This window comes from Globicephala melas, chromosome 5 (assembly GCF_963455315.2).
Source record: "Globicephala melas chromosome 5, mGloMel1.2, whole genome shotgun sequence".
Lineage (NCBI taxonomy): Eukaryota > Metazoa > Chordata > Mammalia > Artiodactyla > Delphinidae > Globicephala > Globicephala melas.
In genome coordinates, this window is record NC_083318.1 from 21324206 (window position 1) to 21342108 (window position 17903).

The 17903-nt window shown below is 39.5% G+C and overlaps 1 non-coding gene and 1 pseudogene across 1 annotated transcript; one reads left to right on the forward strand and one right to left on the reverse strand.

Annotated features, from left to right (window-relative positions):
* Positions 1–5493: 5493 nt before the first annotated feature.
* TRNAR-UCU (transfer RNA arginine (anticodon UCU)) lies at positions 5494–5566 on the reverse strand. The gene has a single exon. It is a non-coding gene; the product is annotated as a tRNA-Arg (tRNA).
* A 3016-nt stretch (positions 5567–8582) lies between these two features.
* On the forward strand, positions 8583–14710 carry LOC115857166 (rho GTPase-activating protein 20-like; annotated as a pseudogene).
* Positions 14711–17903: the final 3193 nt, after the last annotated feature.

Sequence of the window (17903 nt, forward strand, 5' to 3'; positions counted from 1 at the left end):
TGGACAGGTACATGTAAAACTATGAGATTAGATCACTTCCTAACACCATACACAAAAATAAGCTCAAAATGGATTAAAGACCTAAATATAAGGCCAGAAACTATCAAACTCTTAGAGGAAAACATAGGCAGAACACTCTATGACATAAATCACAGCAAGATCCTTTCTGACCCACCTCCTAGAGTAATGGAAATAAAAACAAAAATAAACAAATGGGACCTAATGAAACTTCAAAGCTTTTGCACAGCAAAGGAAACCATAAACAAGACCAAAAGACAACCCTCAGAATGGGAGAAAATATTTGCAAATGAAGTAACCGACAAAGGATTAATCTCCAAAATTTACAAGCAGCTCATGCAGCTCAATAACAAAAAAACAAACAACCCAATCCAAAAATGGGCAGAAGACCTAAATAGACATTTCTCCAAAGAAGATATACAGACTGCCAACAAACACATGAAAGAATGCTCAACATCATTAATCATTAGAGAAATGCAAATCAAAACTACAATGAGATATCATCTCACACCAGTCAGAATGGCCATCATCAAAAAGTCTAGAAACAATAAATGCTGGAGAGGGTGTGGAGAAAAGGGAACACTCTTGCACTGCTGGTGGGAATGTGAATTGGTTCAGCCACTATGGAGAACAGTATGGAGGTTCCTTAAAAAGTTTAGCCTGAGGTGACCTAGCACTGGAGCCCACAGGCTCTCTGGTGGCACTAATGGCAGACACCTGGAGGGCTCACACCAAGGAGTACCTCCCAGCACTTCTGTTGACAGTGTCCTTCCCCGGTGAGCCACAGCCACCCCCCGCCTCTTCAGGAGTCCCTCCAACACTAGGAGACCAGATCTGTGAATAAGAAGGCTCTTGGATAAGTTTTCAGGATGGCTGAGCAGGTCTGCTGCCTCTCCAGTGAATGAAGGGCCAGAGTCCGGGACTTCGCACAAAACTTTGATGGGATTTGGAAGATTTCCTTGTGGAGGTGACAAGCACTCGAGTTGTCTTTATAGCCCCAGTAATAAGATGATGGCATCATCCATGTTCCCTCTACCAATGACTCTTCCATGGCAACGTAGCTGAGACTGAGGCTAAAGGGCCAAAAAGGATCACCTCCCAAATAAACTACCTGAACCCAAGTATTTATCTTAGGCTCTGCTTTTTGGGAAATCTAAACTTAGTTAGCTGATACCAGGAGTGACCTCAGAGTGAACACCCTCAGGATAGATTCTGGAACTGACTCACTGATCAGATGGCAACAAGGACTCTGCTGTTGATGATAAGTTGAGCAGTGATAACCCCTGATATGCTGTGCAGTCACAACGACTAAACTCTTCACCTGTGGAAGACTGGAAGTACAAGTGGAAGGAATACACCAGATTATGTAGTAGCTCTAGCACAGGGATTCTCAGCCATTTAAAAAAATATTGTCCCCCTAGGGAGAAAAATTAAATTAATTTAAAGTATTCTGGGTGGGAGGTGGGCAAAAGAGGTGAAGGTGATCAAAAGGTACAACCTTCCAGTTATAAATAAGTCTGGGAAATGTAATGTACAGTATGGTAACTATAGTTAAACATACTGTTTTGCATATTTGAAAGTTGCTAAGAGTATGTCTTAAAAATTCTCATCACAAGAAACAAAAATTGTAACTGTATATGGTGATGGATGTTAACTGAACTTATGGTGGCAATCATTTCATAATATATACATGTATTAAATCATTATGTTGTACACCTAAAAAAAAAAAAAAAAAAAAAAAAGCTACAAATAGAACTACCATATGACCCAGCAATCCCACTACTGGGCATATACCCTGAGAAAACCGAAATTCAAAAAGAGTCATGTACCAAAATGTTCATTGCAGCTCTATTTACAATAGCCCAGAGATGGAAACAACCTAAGTGCCCATCATCGGATGAATGGATAAAGAAGATGTGGCACATATATACAATGGAATATTACTCAGCCATAAAAAGAAACGAAATTGAGCTATTTGTAATGAGGTGGATAGACCTAGAGTCTGTCATACAGAGTGAAGTAAGTCAGAAAGAGAAAGACAAATACCGTATGCTAACACATATATATGGAATTTAAGAAAAAAAAAATGTCATGAAGAACCTAGGGGTAAGGCAGGAATAAAGACGCAGACCTCCTAGAGAACGGACTTGAGGTTATGGGGAGGGGGAAGGGTGAGCTGTGACAGGGCGAGAGAGAGTCATGGACATATACACACTAACAAACGTAGTAAGGTAGATAGCTAGTTGGACGCAGCCGCATGGCACAGGGATATTGGCTTGGTGCTTTGTGACAGCTGGAGGGGTCGGATAGGGAGGGTGGGAGGGAGGGAGACGCAAGAGGGAAGAGATATGGGAACATATGTATACGTATAACTGATTCACTTTGTTATAAAGCAGAAACTAACACACCATTGTAAAGCAATTATACCCCAATAAAGATGTTAAAAAAAATTAAAAAAAAAAAAAAAAAAAAAACACAACTCAGGAAGAGAGAACAGAGTCCAGCTCCTTTTTAAACTATCCCTCCTCCATTATGGAAAAAGCGCTAAGGTGCTGATGACCAGCCCATTTGCCTTCTCAGAATTCTCAGTCTATCTCTTTCTTGCTTGAGCTGTTTTATATATATATATATATACATATATATATATATATATAAAATTTTTTTTTGGGGGGCTGCGTTGGGTCTTCGTTGCCGCGCCTGGGATTTCTCTAGTTGCAGCGCTACTCTTTGCTGTGGTGCACAGGCTTATCATTGTGGTGGCTTCTCTTGTTGCAGAGCACGGGGCCTAGGCACACGGGCTTCAGTAGTTGTGGCACGCAGCTCAGTAGTTGTGGCACACAGGCTCAGTAGTTGTGGCACACGGGCTTAGTTGCTACGTGGCATGTGGGATCTTCCCAGACCAGGGCTCGAACCTGTGTCCCTTGCATTGGCAGGCGGATTTTTAACCACTGCACCACCAGGGAAGTCCCAAGCTGTTATATTTTGTGTGCCAACAAATCCTTTCTGTTTTACTGAAATGCTTTCTACTAACTTCATGTTATATAAAGGAATGGAAAACTATAATTAGGGGTTTGTGTTCTACATGTGCTTTACTTTGTCATTACCTGAATACAAGCTTTGCCTTTAGAATATGGATAATAATTTAACAATAATTACTTACTCACCTGTTTAAATTTTTTTAATTTATAGCAATTTTTCTTGCTTCTTTTTTGCAGTCTGTAACTATAACAGTAACAAATTCAGACACAGTGAATGATGTTATCAACATGTCACTTTCAAAGCTAGGAATAACTGTAAGTTACCTGCAAGTTATTTTTAGTTAAAAACCAACTTTGATTTTTGAGATTCGTGTGTTTGTGTGTGTGTGTATGATGTACCTACCATCATAAGACAGCTAATTATTACAGATATGTAAATCATATTTGGTGCCCCTAAGTTCAGAAGTTGAAGGCAGCAAAGCTATGTTATTAGCCTATACATGAGTGTTGTATTTCCATTTTAAATTCTGTGTGAATTGTAAGTCATAGCATAATGAACTCGGGCTATAATTTTAGAGTGCTATGAAAACATGCACTTTACTGTATACATTATATACCTAGACAATAAGATTCTAAATATTTCCTCCTCTATTGGACCTTGCTTTCTGTATCTTCTTTCCTGATTCCTCCCATCCCATCCCCATTTACCCTGATTGCCATCTGAGGACTCAATCTCAGCATGAGAAATCCTAAATGTATCTTTTGTTGTAAATTTGACATAAAGACCACCTGGCTAGAAGCTACATCCCCTTGTTGCAGGTCCTGAGAATGAGATAGCTAATGCTTCTTGTGAACTGGTAAAGAAGACAAGTTCTGAATAAAACCATGGATCTGGGGGCATTTGTGTACACATCACTTTCATCTTGTTTTGCTTTCAAGTGTCTGTTCTCCTTTATGTTTTGATAGGACTGTTATGGCTTGTTGAAAATTTTTTGGTGAAAGACATGGCTATGTTTGGGGATGAGGGTGCATAAGGGAAAAGAGAGGGCAAGGGGCATTCAGATGGACAGAACTGAAGAAAGCACTTGTAAAGCATGGCTCCCTATATAAAATTATATATAAATATATAAAATTTATATATATAAGTAGATATATATGTGAATATATTTATAAATGTGAAAATGTCTTGATATTGTGATATGACATAATGACAATATTTGTATTTAAGTTTTGTCTGACTCAATGGTATAATAAAGCCCCTTAAAGACTCAGGTCAGCCAGAATTTGGTATAAGAAATCAATGATTTCTGTAAAAATTGAATTTAATAATACATTTTAAATAAAACTGAATTTATATGCACTGAGTAAAGCACCCCTCTGCGTTGACTTCTAACGTATTTGATATATATGTCCTGAATAAGAATTAAATCTTAGAAGAGAGTGGTTTTAGGGATAAGGTTGGTGAGATTAATGTTAGAGCTCATTTTATTTCATTTTGTAATTTTCCTTTGCTTAAAGTGATCAATCTCACCAGACAAGAAAAAATTTCTATTTTAATGAAATTGGGGTTATATGCCTATACACGTATTCCTGATTTAAGGGATTCCAACATAGTTTTTCCAATCTTTACCGTAAAAGAAAAGATTTTGGGCTTCCCTGGTGGCGCAGTGGTTGAGAGTCCGCCTGCCGATGCAGGGGACACGAGTTCGTGCCCCGGTCTGGGAAGATCCCACATGCCGTGGAGTGGCTGGGCCCGTGAGCCATGGCCGCTGAGCCTGCGCGTCGGGAGCCTGTGCTCCGCAACGGGAGAGGCCACAACAGTGAGAGGCCCGCGTACCGCAAGAAAAAAAAAAAAAAAAAAGATTTTTATTAGCTCTCACTTCTTATTTGCAATACAATTTTGAGCAGATTTAGCCGTGTGTGTGTGTGTCTGTGAGTGAGACTGCTTCCATACCAGGACCCTGCCTCCTTTCACAGCAAGGCCATGATTTTTAATCAGGAGTCAAGGGCAAGCATACATAGTACCTATCACCAACAACTCTATTTCAAACATTTCCTCTCCTCTTTAATTCAGCAGTCTTTATAATTTAGACTTGTTTCAAATGGGATATCCAGTATTCCTAGGCAGTGATTCTGCTGGGAGTTAATTGTCTTCTGCATCTGACTTAATCTCTAGGTTAGAGCCCTTGTCCCTTCTTTCCCTTGAGTGGCGCTTGTCTACATCAAAGCAAGTGGGCTGAATTTACTCTGCCATCTACTCAAGGCCTCTTGGGTATTTGTCTCCTTTTGCTCATGGTTGCTGAGCTAATGATGCCTTTCTTTTTTTTTTTAATATTTATTTATTGATTTGCCTGCACTGGGTCTTAGTTACGGCACATGGGATCTTCGGTGCAGCATGAGGGATCTTTAGTTGCAGCACGTGGGATCTTTTCAGTTGCGGCATGTGGGAATCTTACTTGCAGCATGCAGGCTATTAGTTGCAGCATGTGGGATCCAGTTCCCTGTCCAGGGATCGAACCTGGGCCCCCTGCATTAGAAGCACAGAGTGCTAACCACTGGACCACCAGGGAAGTCCCTAATGATGCCTTTCAAGTTTTAATTTGCTCAGAAATAGTCATGGCAGAGTATGTGACTCTCTGGACAACATGCTTGCCTGAGCAGGGACATTTGAAGGCAAAAGCCAACAGTCTCCAAGGAGTCTGCTGAAGAATTTTAGCAGCAGAGACAGCAGAAAGCAGGACTCCTCCAGCGTGAAGGAGCATTACCATGATTTTTTTATGCCATGGGCCGCCCACAAAGTGAGGGGCTGATTGCATGTGGTTCCATAGATTCCCACCCTTTATCAAAAAGGACAAGAATCTCAGACGGTCCATTGGAGGCTGCGAGAGGGACAGGGGTTACTGAAATCAGCACTATTAACTCAAAAAATTGTAGCCACCCCTATGGACCAAATAGCATTTATACTAGCCCAAATTCTTTTTTTTGGAAGTACAGAAATGCTAAGGAAATGTGTTTTCAAGTACCTACTGGGAAGATTTGCTGTGACACATAGTTCCTTTTGTCTCCAAGGGCTCTGAGAAAGATTACCAGCTGTGGGTCAGTTCTGGCAAGAAAGAGGCCTCATACCTACTCACTGGTTAAGTGTCAGGGAAAACCTAAGATGGGGATGATTGGGTTCAAAATTGTGACCCTAAAGTCTCAAAGTAATGGTTGATCAGTCTTAAGCTTAAATACCCTTAAAAGTGAAAATACCATGCAATATTTATTCATGGATTTATTAAATAATTCCAAGCACTTACTCTATCCCAAGCACTGATAACATCTTTTCATTCAGCAATTTGCGGTCTAGTTGGGGAGAGAAATGTGAATTTTTCTTCATTGCTTTCTTCACTTGACAAACAGAGTTATCTTGAAGATATTTATTTACTTACTCTTTACTTACTTAGGTATGAAAGCAACACAAAACTGGAATTTCTTTTTCTCATACATTATTTTTCATATTCCAGTCTTGAAGTCCTCTGTTCCATCCTAACTACTAAATAGTCTCCATTTTGTGAGAATCTTCTAAAATCCAGCCATGCCTCTGAACCCAAGTACATTTATTTAATACCTGCTCTGTGCCCACAACTTTCCTCAGCATCATAAAGAAAATGAGACAATCACACTCAGACTCTTCAAGTCTTCACTGACTAAACCACCTGTACTTTGCTATTTCTCAAGCTGAGTTTACCAGCATTGCTCTTGAGGTTTTTGATAAACAGATTACACCTTTCCTAAAATAGTTACTGTAGCAAGTTAGCTAGAAATAATAATACATACTCTTGGATTAGCAAATATGTTCAGTGTAGTCAGTGAAAAAAGAGGGATTAAAACAAGGGAAAGGGGCTTCCCTAGTGGCGCAGTGGTTGAGGGTCCGCCTGCCGGTGCAGGGGACATGGGTTCGTGCCCCGGTCTGGGAAGATCCCACATGCCGTGGAGTGGCTGGGCCCGTGAGCCATGGCCGCTGAGCCTGCGTGTCCGGAGCCTGGTGCTCCGCAACGGGAGAGGCCACAACAGTGAGAGGCCCGTGTACTGGGGGAAAAAAAAAACTGGGCCTTTTGGCGGAGCTCCAGCACTCGTGAGGACAACCAGTGCCCAGTTCCACCACCCACAAAGCCAAATCAGCTCTTCGGAGCTTCTCTCGAGGACGTGTGAGATAATGACCACCCGCCCACCCCAATTCTGCTAGGTCTCATCTTGGTCTTCTGTAGCCCTCCTGAGGAGGGGAGCTCTGAGAGCGCAAGTGTTCTCATCCAACTCTATCCTCAAGCGGAGAAGTCATTAGACAGCCCCTGGCTTTGACTGAGTTTTGTTAGTATTACTTCAAAGAATAAGATCTGATTTAGGTACTGCAGAGTCATGAGGCAAATACAACAGGAAAAGATACTCTTGTCCATTCCACTGGTTTCAGCAAAGACCCACCTGCACCTGCTCAGATCAGTGAAAATGGGCTCTGTGGAATCTGAGAGTCCACCTCATCCTCAGATTCTCTCATCTCCTTCCTTGAACTCCACACTCAGTCTCAAGTCTCCTTCAGCTGAGTTTACTCAATCTTATGACTCAAAATATCTCACATAGATTTCATTTGTAATTCAAGTGCTTAAGCATAAAGACTCATCCCCTGGCAAGTATGAGTCATTTAATCCTGACAGACTGCGTCAGATGCAAGTCAGAGTTTGACCTGTGTTCTATCAAATTAGCATACTGAATTGTCAGCGCTCTCCAAGCACTATACCACATGCAGGGAATCTTATGCTATATGTGAAGAAATTTATCACACTTTTGATAGTTACATGCTAGCTACTACCCCAGTCCTTGCACTTTTCACAGCAAATTTAGGGGGTAACTATGATTATCATCTTCCCCACTTCATAAGTGAAAAACAAAAAAGCCTCAGTAAAGTATGTGCTGTGCCCGAAGTCATATAGCAGATGAGTAGCGTAACAGATTCCAGATTCCTTGGATTACCTGACTCCAATATCTGTTACCTCTCTACTCTGTAAGCAGAGGACATGAAGACACAACAAAAGGAAATGAAAGACAGATGAGAAGGGAGTATGATCAGAGAAGGAGGAGAGGGGTTTTGAGGCTGTCTTAAAAGAGGGGAGGAAATACAGGGAGTAGAAATGGGGTATACGGTCACTGAAAGGAGAATAAACAAATGGGAAATTAGTATGGCAAAAAGATTTCTACACTTAGTAAAGAGCATCTATACTAGGGAATAATGAGAAAGGAACAGTGAAGGAGGAGAGGGGGATTCTACAAAGGCCTCAAAGCAGAGAAGTTTGATTTAACAGTGTAAATTTACTAAAAAGGAAAATCTGATTAAACAAGTGTTTAAAATGTTTCAGTGTATGAATGTAAAATGGATTGTTGGGTAGAAAATATATTTGGAAACACTGAAGAAAAATTTCAAATGGACTTCAGTCCTTCCAGCTCTAGCACTGTACCCTCATACACCCCAGCTCTGTCAAAAAGGGGGCAAGCTTGTGCTCAGGGCTTGCAGATAGGAAATGCCACATAGTTTTCTTTTCTTCCCTAGAGCATATGCTTTCCTTTATCAATCAAAAAGGGCCTCTCACAGAAGGCATCTTCAGAAAATCAGCCAGTATAAAATCATGCAAAGCCCTAAAGGAGAAACTAAACTCGGGACAAAGTGAACTTGGATGATGAATCCGTTCTTATGGTAGCATCCATCTTAAAGGTAGGGAACGTTCTAGCATTATCCACACACAGAGTAACTCTGAAGCTATATGACTGGTCCTTCATCATGACTGCCCAAGAACCGTAATAGGCATAATATAAAAACACTTGACAAAGTCAAAACTGAAGGAAGCTACTTTGGGTGTTAAAAGCCCCACAATGTTAGATATACTTTCCTTTTTCATCACACAACACCCTCCCCATCTTCATTCCTGAACACTCCATGCAAAAGAATAAAAATAATCAATTTCAAAACACACACTTACACATACAGAGTGTTTACCAAAACAAGCTTCCTGCTTTTGATGACTTCCTCGCCACCTTCCTAATGAAGGCAAAGTTCATATTAAAGAAAATTCATATTAAGCTTTTGGAAATAGTTACACAAGTTTACCACAGTAAGTAAACATTTGCCTTACAATGAATCAAAAAATGCTCAGTGAGGACACCTGATCCCTTCATCATCCTTCCTTCCCCTGTCTCTTAATGCCTTTTACTTTAAAATTAGTGTAGGGATGACTCCACGCTTTGTTCCTCCTTTTTCCTCCTTTTACCACCTTTGGCATCCTTTGTTGATATTGGTAGTTTAACCCACCACCCGTGGTTATAGTTACATGGTAACCAGCTCCTACCACATGCCTCTTTATAAATCTGACTTTTAAAGTGGGTGCAGCAGTCAAAATCAGTTTGGAATTCTGAAAATTCAATAGATTTATACAAAAATAGATTGAGTTTGAAATGATACAGCTAAATCACAAGTGTCTAGTTACATTTCTACCAGGGGAATAACAGAACAGAAAAATTTAATCAATCCATGTTGGTACTTGTTAGCAGCTCTGAACAAAAATATGTTAATGTAGTAATGACTGTAAACAGTTTATTAAAATTATCTTAGAAACTCAGTAACATTTGGTCTTTCCTTGTCCCCTGTTAATGTTTGATTGTAATCTGACTATATGATAAATAGCAACAGTTCAGAAATGACTTAGAGTTGGCCCCTACTACACTAGCACCATAATAACGCACACTAGGTATGCAAATAGCAAGATGAGTATTGCCCTCCGTAGGGTGCACACACGGAACTGACGTGATTTTCTAGCAAAAGTTAGTAGGCTCTTGCCTATTTCCATGTTATAAGCACAGACTAGCAAGAGGGTAGCTACTCACGGCTACAGTTCTTAGACATTCACAACGTTTCCTCTTCCTAAAGTTGACTGATCTTGGTGGGGAATCAAACTTTGCAACCTTGGCTTTGTATAATACCATGTGTCACACTAACCAGAGAGTTGGTCTAAATCAGAAATGAATATATCATCAGTACCACATTGAGTTTGCCATTAAACTATCTATAAACAGAGATCCAACAGCAGATACCCCTGGCATATTCTGCACATGTCATGTTCTGGCTTAACCACACTCAGCCTCACCAATGGACTCTACAGAACGGGGTCCAGGAAAGAGAGGAGACACACACTCCAAATGCATGTAATTTGGTACCCATGAGGCAAAGGCCCTGCTGCACCCTCCCAGACTCCCAGAACCAGCCAAAGCTGGAGTGCTTCCTCTCTCCACGTATATTGGGGCCACTCCTTAGGAAACAGTGAAAAACCTAATGATCGTGAGTGGGTATTGTATACCAATAACACAGTAAAGGTACGAGAGGACAAAGACTTTGTCTATTGTCTCCACTGCTCTGTTCCCAGGACTCAAAAGAGTGCCTGGCACAAACAGCAGCTCAATAAAAGTAACACTTGCTGGATTATAATCATGACAGTTGCCTAGAAGCATCTCCTGAGCAAGCTACTATTAAGAGAAGTCGGGCTACATATTAAGACCAGTGGAAGCAAGGTGTGCTTTTGAAACTAGCAAGGCAATGCACTAATTTCCCCTCAGTCTTACACAGAAGATTATGACTTCATAAATTTTAATAGGCCCAATTCTATGATATTAAGACTTGTTCATCAGCCCTCTAAAGTTATGAATTTTCCAGGCCTCCACTTAGGAAGCTTACATTTGCATATCTCTAGCCCTGATACTCAGAAGTTGCAATATATCCAAATTTTCAATTTCCTTTTTTGGGAGGACGTGTTCCATTCAAGGAGTTGTAAGGGGTAACATGTAGTTCCCACTGGGGATTTTGATATATTTCTAACACCTACTGCTTAAAAGTCTGCAGAACTGAACTTTTATATAGTTAAAAAAAGGAAGACTGAAGCTATTATTAGTTTTTTTTCCCAAGGAGCATACATACATACCTCAAGTCAGAAAGCCCAGTTCTCTCTTAATATGTGTGCAAGAGCATGTTGGAGGTGTGTTTTTTGGTTATTTTTTTGTTTCAGAACTTTTTTTGCTGAATTAAGAGCAAACATTGTGTCTAAAGTACAAGCAAAATGGGTATGTCCACTTCTTTTCAAGAAACTAATAGGATTTAGGATTTAGGAGGAGTCACCAGACCTTGTCAGTTTGTACTAGCGTGCTAACATGAGTAGGTTCCAGGTGATGGAAGGGGCTTTAGCGTCATTCTCACTACAGCCCAGAGTCTACTTTTATGCTTCTAATTTTACGCTTCTAATTTTAGTTAGAGAAAATCCAAGCAATGCTTCTGGATGTGCAAGTCAGTGGATAACCAGAGCCAAGCTCTGTGTGGATCACAGTTTGTGTAGTTGAGAAGGAAGTGGGGACTGGACTGAATTTTCCAACTAAATGTTTTCTCTGTAATTTCTCCAATGTATTTATCATAAAAATAATATATATTTTTTATCTGTGTAAGGATTTTCTTCAAAATATCCACGGAGGTGTATTTTCAGCCAGTCTCTATGATAAATGGCTTGGTGTTATTGATCAAGGGAATGAGGAGGAGAAAATAACTGCAACCCAGAGGTAATGATGCAATACTCTTAGGAAAATATTAGCTTATAATTTACAGCTTTGTCCACTAAAATAATGACCAATGTCAGAGGGTTTCACTTGATCATACCCAGGAAGCCAGTTTAAAAATAGATGCATGCCTTACTGTTGATATTGAATTCGTGTTTTTCTCCTCATCTTATTAATATGGAATCCTTGACCATTTTACACCTTCTGAATACATGGAATTGCTGGAGATGAAATCCATTGGTCTAAAAAGAGATGCTAAAGGATCGATCTGCCAGTGGTATGATCTTAACTTTGTCAAACACATAACTAACCAGAGAAGTTCTTACCTGGTTCAGGAATTAAGTTCAATGAAACATTTTTGTATGCATTCATTCCTGGAACTCTGAGAGTGGACTGTGTACATGGTATACAAAGAAGTACTCCGTTCTCTTTGTCTTTCCACTTCCTAAGCAAAATGACTTGCTTCATTTAGAAGTACATTTTTCTGTCTTTAGTCTTTTAGACCAGCTGCCAAAAGCAATGTAGTTCTCTTGTGATACCTTTTTGGAGTGTTACGCAACATTCCTCATCCAATCAGATGACAGTTTACACTTTATCAGTGTGTACAGCCCCAAGCATTCTTTGCCCGTCTAATTCTGGCAGCTCAGAATTAGAAAACAACTTCACAAAAAAGGTAATGAGATCTCTCATGTTTATGCCTTGTGGGGCAGAGTCCCCACATTGAACCTGAAGTTTGCGGTATTAACTCTGATGGACCAGTTTTTTAAAGTGCGCGTTTTAATTGCATTCCCCTGAAGTGGCAGAGTCCTACTCTGGTGGGGTATGGGAAGGTGGGTTGTTAAGCTGGAAATTAAGAGCAGCTGAGTCACTTCTCCTTTCTCATCCAGGAGACTAAAGAATAGAGAGATGAGAGTAGGATGATATGATAGAAAAGAACCTTGGGCTTTGGAGTCTGAGAGCCAAGGTTCAACTCTCAGCCTAATCACTAAGGGATGTGTAAACTTGGGCAAGGTTCCCAAGCCACGGTTTCATCACTGCACAGTGATGACAACACCTAGCTGCTCTGGTCACTGCTGGCACATCCTAGGTGGCTTGGGCAATATGAGCACCCATGGCTCCACACATACTGGCCTCGCTCTGCCAGTTGTGGCTCATTCAGAAAATTACTTGGCCACTATTTTGCCTCCACTGCAGGATGAAGAAACTAGTAAAAGATTTCAGAACATCCTAATAGAGCCACAACATGCCTAATAAGAACACAGCTCTTCCCCAAGCTTACCCAGAGCAAGCATGAGGCAAGGCAACACAGTCAGAAAAACACATCACATGTTTTCTCTCCAGCTGCTTCCTTCCACAGAAATCACTGCTTCCCACATTTCAGATATTTCTTAAGTGAATTTCACAAGTTTTTGTGTATTGGATACTTTATAAATTTTAATAAGATGTTATAATAAATTATATCTCAATAAAACTGGAAAAGTTCTTAAATAAAAATAAATAAATAAAATTTAATAAGAGAATATACATCTTTGCCCCAAATATCCTATGTGGGTTACTTGAAAATTATCCTAGTTTTAAAGATGTAACCATCATTACAAAAATGTTAGCTACTTAAATTAGGCCACAAATTATAATTTTAGCCCACTGATTAAAAGAATTTTAAAATCTGTGCCCAAAGTACTCTTGAAAGTATCAGTTATTTCGTAGAGAAAACTAGTGTGTGTGTGTGTGTATGTGTGTGTGTGTATATATATATATATATATACTTATTTATTTATTTTAATCAAGTCTGAATTTTTCTCAGAATTATTCTGCATTTTTGTTAGAGCCAAGATTCACATATGAAATGTGATTTATAACTATGCCATAAAATAACACCCTGTTTTTTGCCCTTTTGTGTTACAGATTTCTTTTGTACACTTTCTCACTGAAAACTGCCTCAAGATATTTGGAGAAGATATCACTTCCCTCTTTGAAGAGAGCTCAATGAGTTGTAATAACAGTGATATCACTGGTAACAGTGAGAAGGCTGCAGGTACTGTGAATACTTAATTGGCTTTGATGACAAAGACAGCAAGGCTACCAGGGGGTCATGGGAGGTCCTTAGACTGTGCTGTCCTGGAGCCCAAAGCACATCCCAAGGGCAATGATTTCCATCTGCTCCAGGTCAGCGGAGGTTTCACACTGTTGTGAAACCAAAGAAAGGATAAGACAGGTCTGACTTCAAGAAGTTGCTAGTACGGCATTAGGAGACATCACGGTATAATACAGCATTTGAGAATTTTTTCAAACAAAACTTTAAATGGGATTCATATATATCAGATGTGCTCTGGCTGAAACTAGAGTGAGGGGCCCAGAGCACTGCCTGGTTTATTCCCTTCTCTCTCCTTTTTCTGGTCAGTGGTCCCTGAGGCACCACACGTTCCCAGTGCCTTTGAAACAGGTTGAAAAGAACCAGCATCATTGAGAAAACGAGGACTTGACTTAATGTCAAACAGCCTTTCCAGACTATAACCTCATGTGCCTCTATTTACCAACTGCATTAAGTTCGGCCAGTTATTCTAGCTCAGTTTCAGTTTCTTGATCTCTAAAATGTGAGTAAAAATAATGTCTAAATCTAAGGATTGTTGTAAAGATTAAATAAGATAATGGATGTAAAATAAATTTGTAAAAAAGCAATTAATAGGGCTAGTAGAAGTTCCCAAGAGATTAGAGCGAGTACTGTTTGAGCCTATCTAATCAAGCTAACTGGTAGCAGTCCATTTTATAAGGCAGCATTTAGATTCAGAACCTGAGGACATGTATCGTGAGTCCCTTCATATTTTTAACATTTCTTGGTTTTATGACATTTACCTCATTGCTTTGAGGAAATCTTTAGGAAAATCCATTTAATGAGGAATTTAGATGAGCCTAATATCTGAGAATATGCTTATACTAAGACAACTTTGTTTTTTTTTTCATCGGTGACAACAAAACAACCTCTTGAATCCAAGCCAGTGAGAGTGATAGTGATTTACAAAAAGGCACAACGGCAGGATGATGCCAAGGCCCCATCTAGCACGGGTCCACCCAGCTACCTGTCTACAATTTTCTAAGTCACTGAAGATTAGAATCTCCACAGTCACACCTGACCCTTCTTTTTTCTTTATTTCCTATAATATCTCACTTGAGAACTCTTTTTACCCAACATTTGCATGATTTTGTTGAGTCTGGATTCAATCCTCAGATCTTACCGAGAAATAAATTAATTTCCTGGCAGAAGAATGAACATGAGGCACCTTAAACCAAGAAAACCACTTTAGATCACTGAATGAAAAATAAGACCTTCCAAGGTTCCAGCTCATCCCATTTGACTTTTTCTTTTTCTTGATTCCATATATGCCTGTTTGAGAAAATCTACCCACAATGTATCTCTTCTATCTTCTATTTCTACCATATTATACTATATTTTTTGTATTGTATTGTACATTTTTATATTGATACAATAAAAATGGTTCGACAACCATTTTATTTGCTTATGATTCATATTAACACTTTGGGGGAGGCTCATCTGGCAGTTTGGGTGTCCACTAAGATCACTTACGCACCGGCAGTCAGTTGGCAGCTCACCTGGAGCTAACTTACGTGTCTGCTGGTTGCTGTTGGCTCTGGGTTGATCCCCATGTCTTCAACAAGCTGGCCAGTCTTCTTCATATGGTGGAAGAAGGGCTCCCAATAGCACGAGAGGATTTTCAAGAGGCAACGTAGGAGAGTACTCCACAAAAGACTACAAAGACAATGAGTTATTCATTATTTACTGAGGGCTATTACTGTAATCTACCACACATGAAAATCATGACTCAGGACAGCATTACTACCACACACATCATTTTATTCATCAGCTTTTAACCGTCCATTCTTTATACCAGCACTTCCCAAGGGGTATCAGGAAGTGGGGTAGAAAATATCTTTGAAATAATAATTGATTTTTTCCTCAGATATTTCTTGCCTTTACCCTTCTCCCTGTCTTAAGCTGTCTCAGGAGACAGATCATTTCCTCAGGGAACAGAAGTTACAGAAGAATTTGAGGAAAAGAGAGCTCTTTGTTGCTTATCAGTTTTGAAAATTTAGTTTCCTAGGAAACAAAAACAATTCATGGCACAGTAAAAATTTAGGTGGAAACCTCATGCGAAAAGCCCAAAACCATCAGGTGTACGGAACACGTGCCGCATTTCCTGAGTAGAAACCAAGAGGAATCAGGAAGCCCTCACAGAACTAAATGACATATCTAAGAAAAATGGGGCATTGTACATTCACACGAAATTTCTAGTACCTCAACACAGAACAGATCAGGGAAGTTATTCCCATCAATCTGCGAATGGTATGGAAGGAACAAAGAGAGCCACTGGATTTGAATGACATGTCTCAGCAACAGTTGTACAGACCAATTCCCTGGGACCAGATAGCAATTAGGACATCTCAGCAGATGCCCAGCATACACAGATGACACAGAGGATCAGTTAAGTGTCATCCCCCCACTCCATAACCACCTAACTCCTTGGCACTAGAAGACTCCAAAACATGGCCACACTCATGGAGAAAATGGAGAGATCCTGAATTTCTGCCAATCTGGGAACAAAGGATTAAACTAGAAACCAAATGAATTATTTAAAAATATAGAACAGTACATATCTTACATATATCCATTTGTAGACGGAAATTGGTACCAATACATATAGAATACTTGACCCATGCATTTTTTTTTTCTAGAAAGGCTTCCATGGTCAAATAGGTTTGGGAAATGCTGTATTTTCATTTTGGAAATCAAAATGCCCATTAACATGTTAATGTCTTAGAGAAGACCCACAGTAAAGAAAACCAGTATTTTCCACATTTATTTCACCTGGGAGATCCTTTTGAAGGAACCCTGTTAATGAATGATCCTAGGAACATATATTAATAAACACTGCTCTAAATTTATCTTCTTAGGTCATAGAAGATCCTCCACAATGCAACCTGCTCCAGTAATCAGTTTTCTCTTCACTACTTCCCAGTGCAGATCCTTTTCTTTAGATAGGTCAGACACTTCACTGTTTCCTGAACAAGATACACTCATGTTTCTAAGTAATTATCAACTCCCCTTGGTCTCTATATATCCAAAAACTAGATAGCCACTTGGGTTCTACTTGGGTTCTCCCAGAAATTTCACAAAGCCATCCTTGACCATTCCAGCTCAAATTAATTGTTCTTTTATAATGCACGAGCATTTGACCCCATTAGACATTGGTTCATATGCTGCTTTGCACCATGAGGAATTAAGCTGGTATGTTTATGCATTGCTCAACAAATCCAAATTCCTGTGGTAAATGATTATATCTTGTGTTAGTTTTATATCACTTTTAATGCCTGGCTAAATGTCTACTAAAATATATGAATGAATTTATGAACTTTTCTAAGAGTATAGAAATTTTACATAGATTGGTAACGCTTGCAAATTTTAAAACTGAGAAGGTAGAATACAAATGGAATTTCAGTGGGTGGCAATGACATCAGCTTGACTAAAGTTTTTTAGATATGACTTCACAGCCTTTACTATTCACAAGTTTTGGGATATACTATTTTTATTTATCTTGCAAAAAATGGGATATTGGTATGATATATTTGGGGATAATTGCATGCTTTTGTGAATTTTCTTTTAAATAGCAACAATTTCATAATAAAAAGGGGTAAAAAACCGTTGGGCAGTGCATCTGTGAGTTTTTGAGCCAAGAAAGATGTACAAAAGTCCCTCAAATTTGAAAAAGAGAAATAATAGGAGGTAAAGAAAAGCTGAAAACAACGAATTTGTCAATTGTAACTCACAGAGGAAATTCTTGCCATGTGGAAATGGTCAATAATGTTAGTTTTTCCCTCAGGATACTCAAGCATAATGTATCATTGAGAAAGTCAATTTATTAATTTTTAGAAAATATCCTAGGAACTGATAAACTATAAAAGGATCCAATTGTCTAATGCAGAATGAACAAAAGGCAATTGGACTCTCTGATTTTGGTCTTTACCATTGCTGGTAAGATTTGTGTAATCATCAATCAACCTGCACTTAGCATGTAATTAAGGTTAAACATTTTCAAAAGTAAAGCAAAACGGGACTTCCCTGGTGGTCCAGCGGGTAAGGCTCCGTCCCAGTGCAGTGGGCCCAGGTTCAATCCCTGATGGGGGAACTAGATCCCGCATGCATGCCACAACTAAGAGTCCACATGCCTCAACTAAGAAGTCCACATGCTGCAACTAAGAAGTCCGCATGCTGCA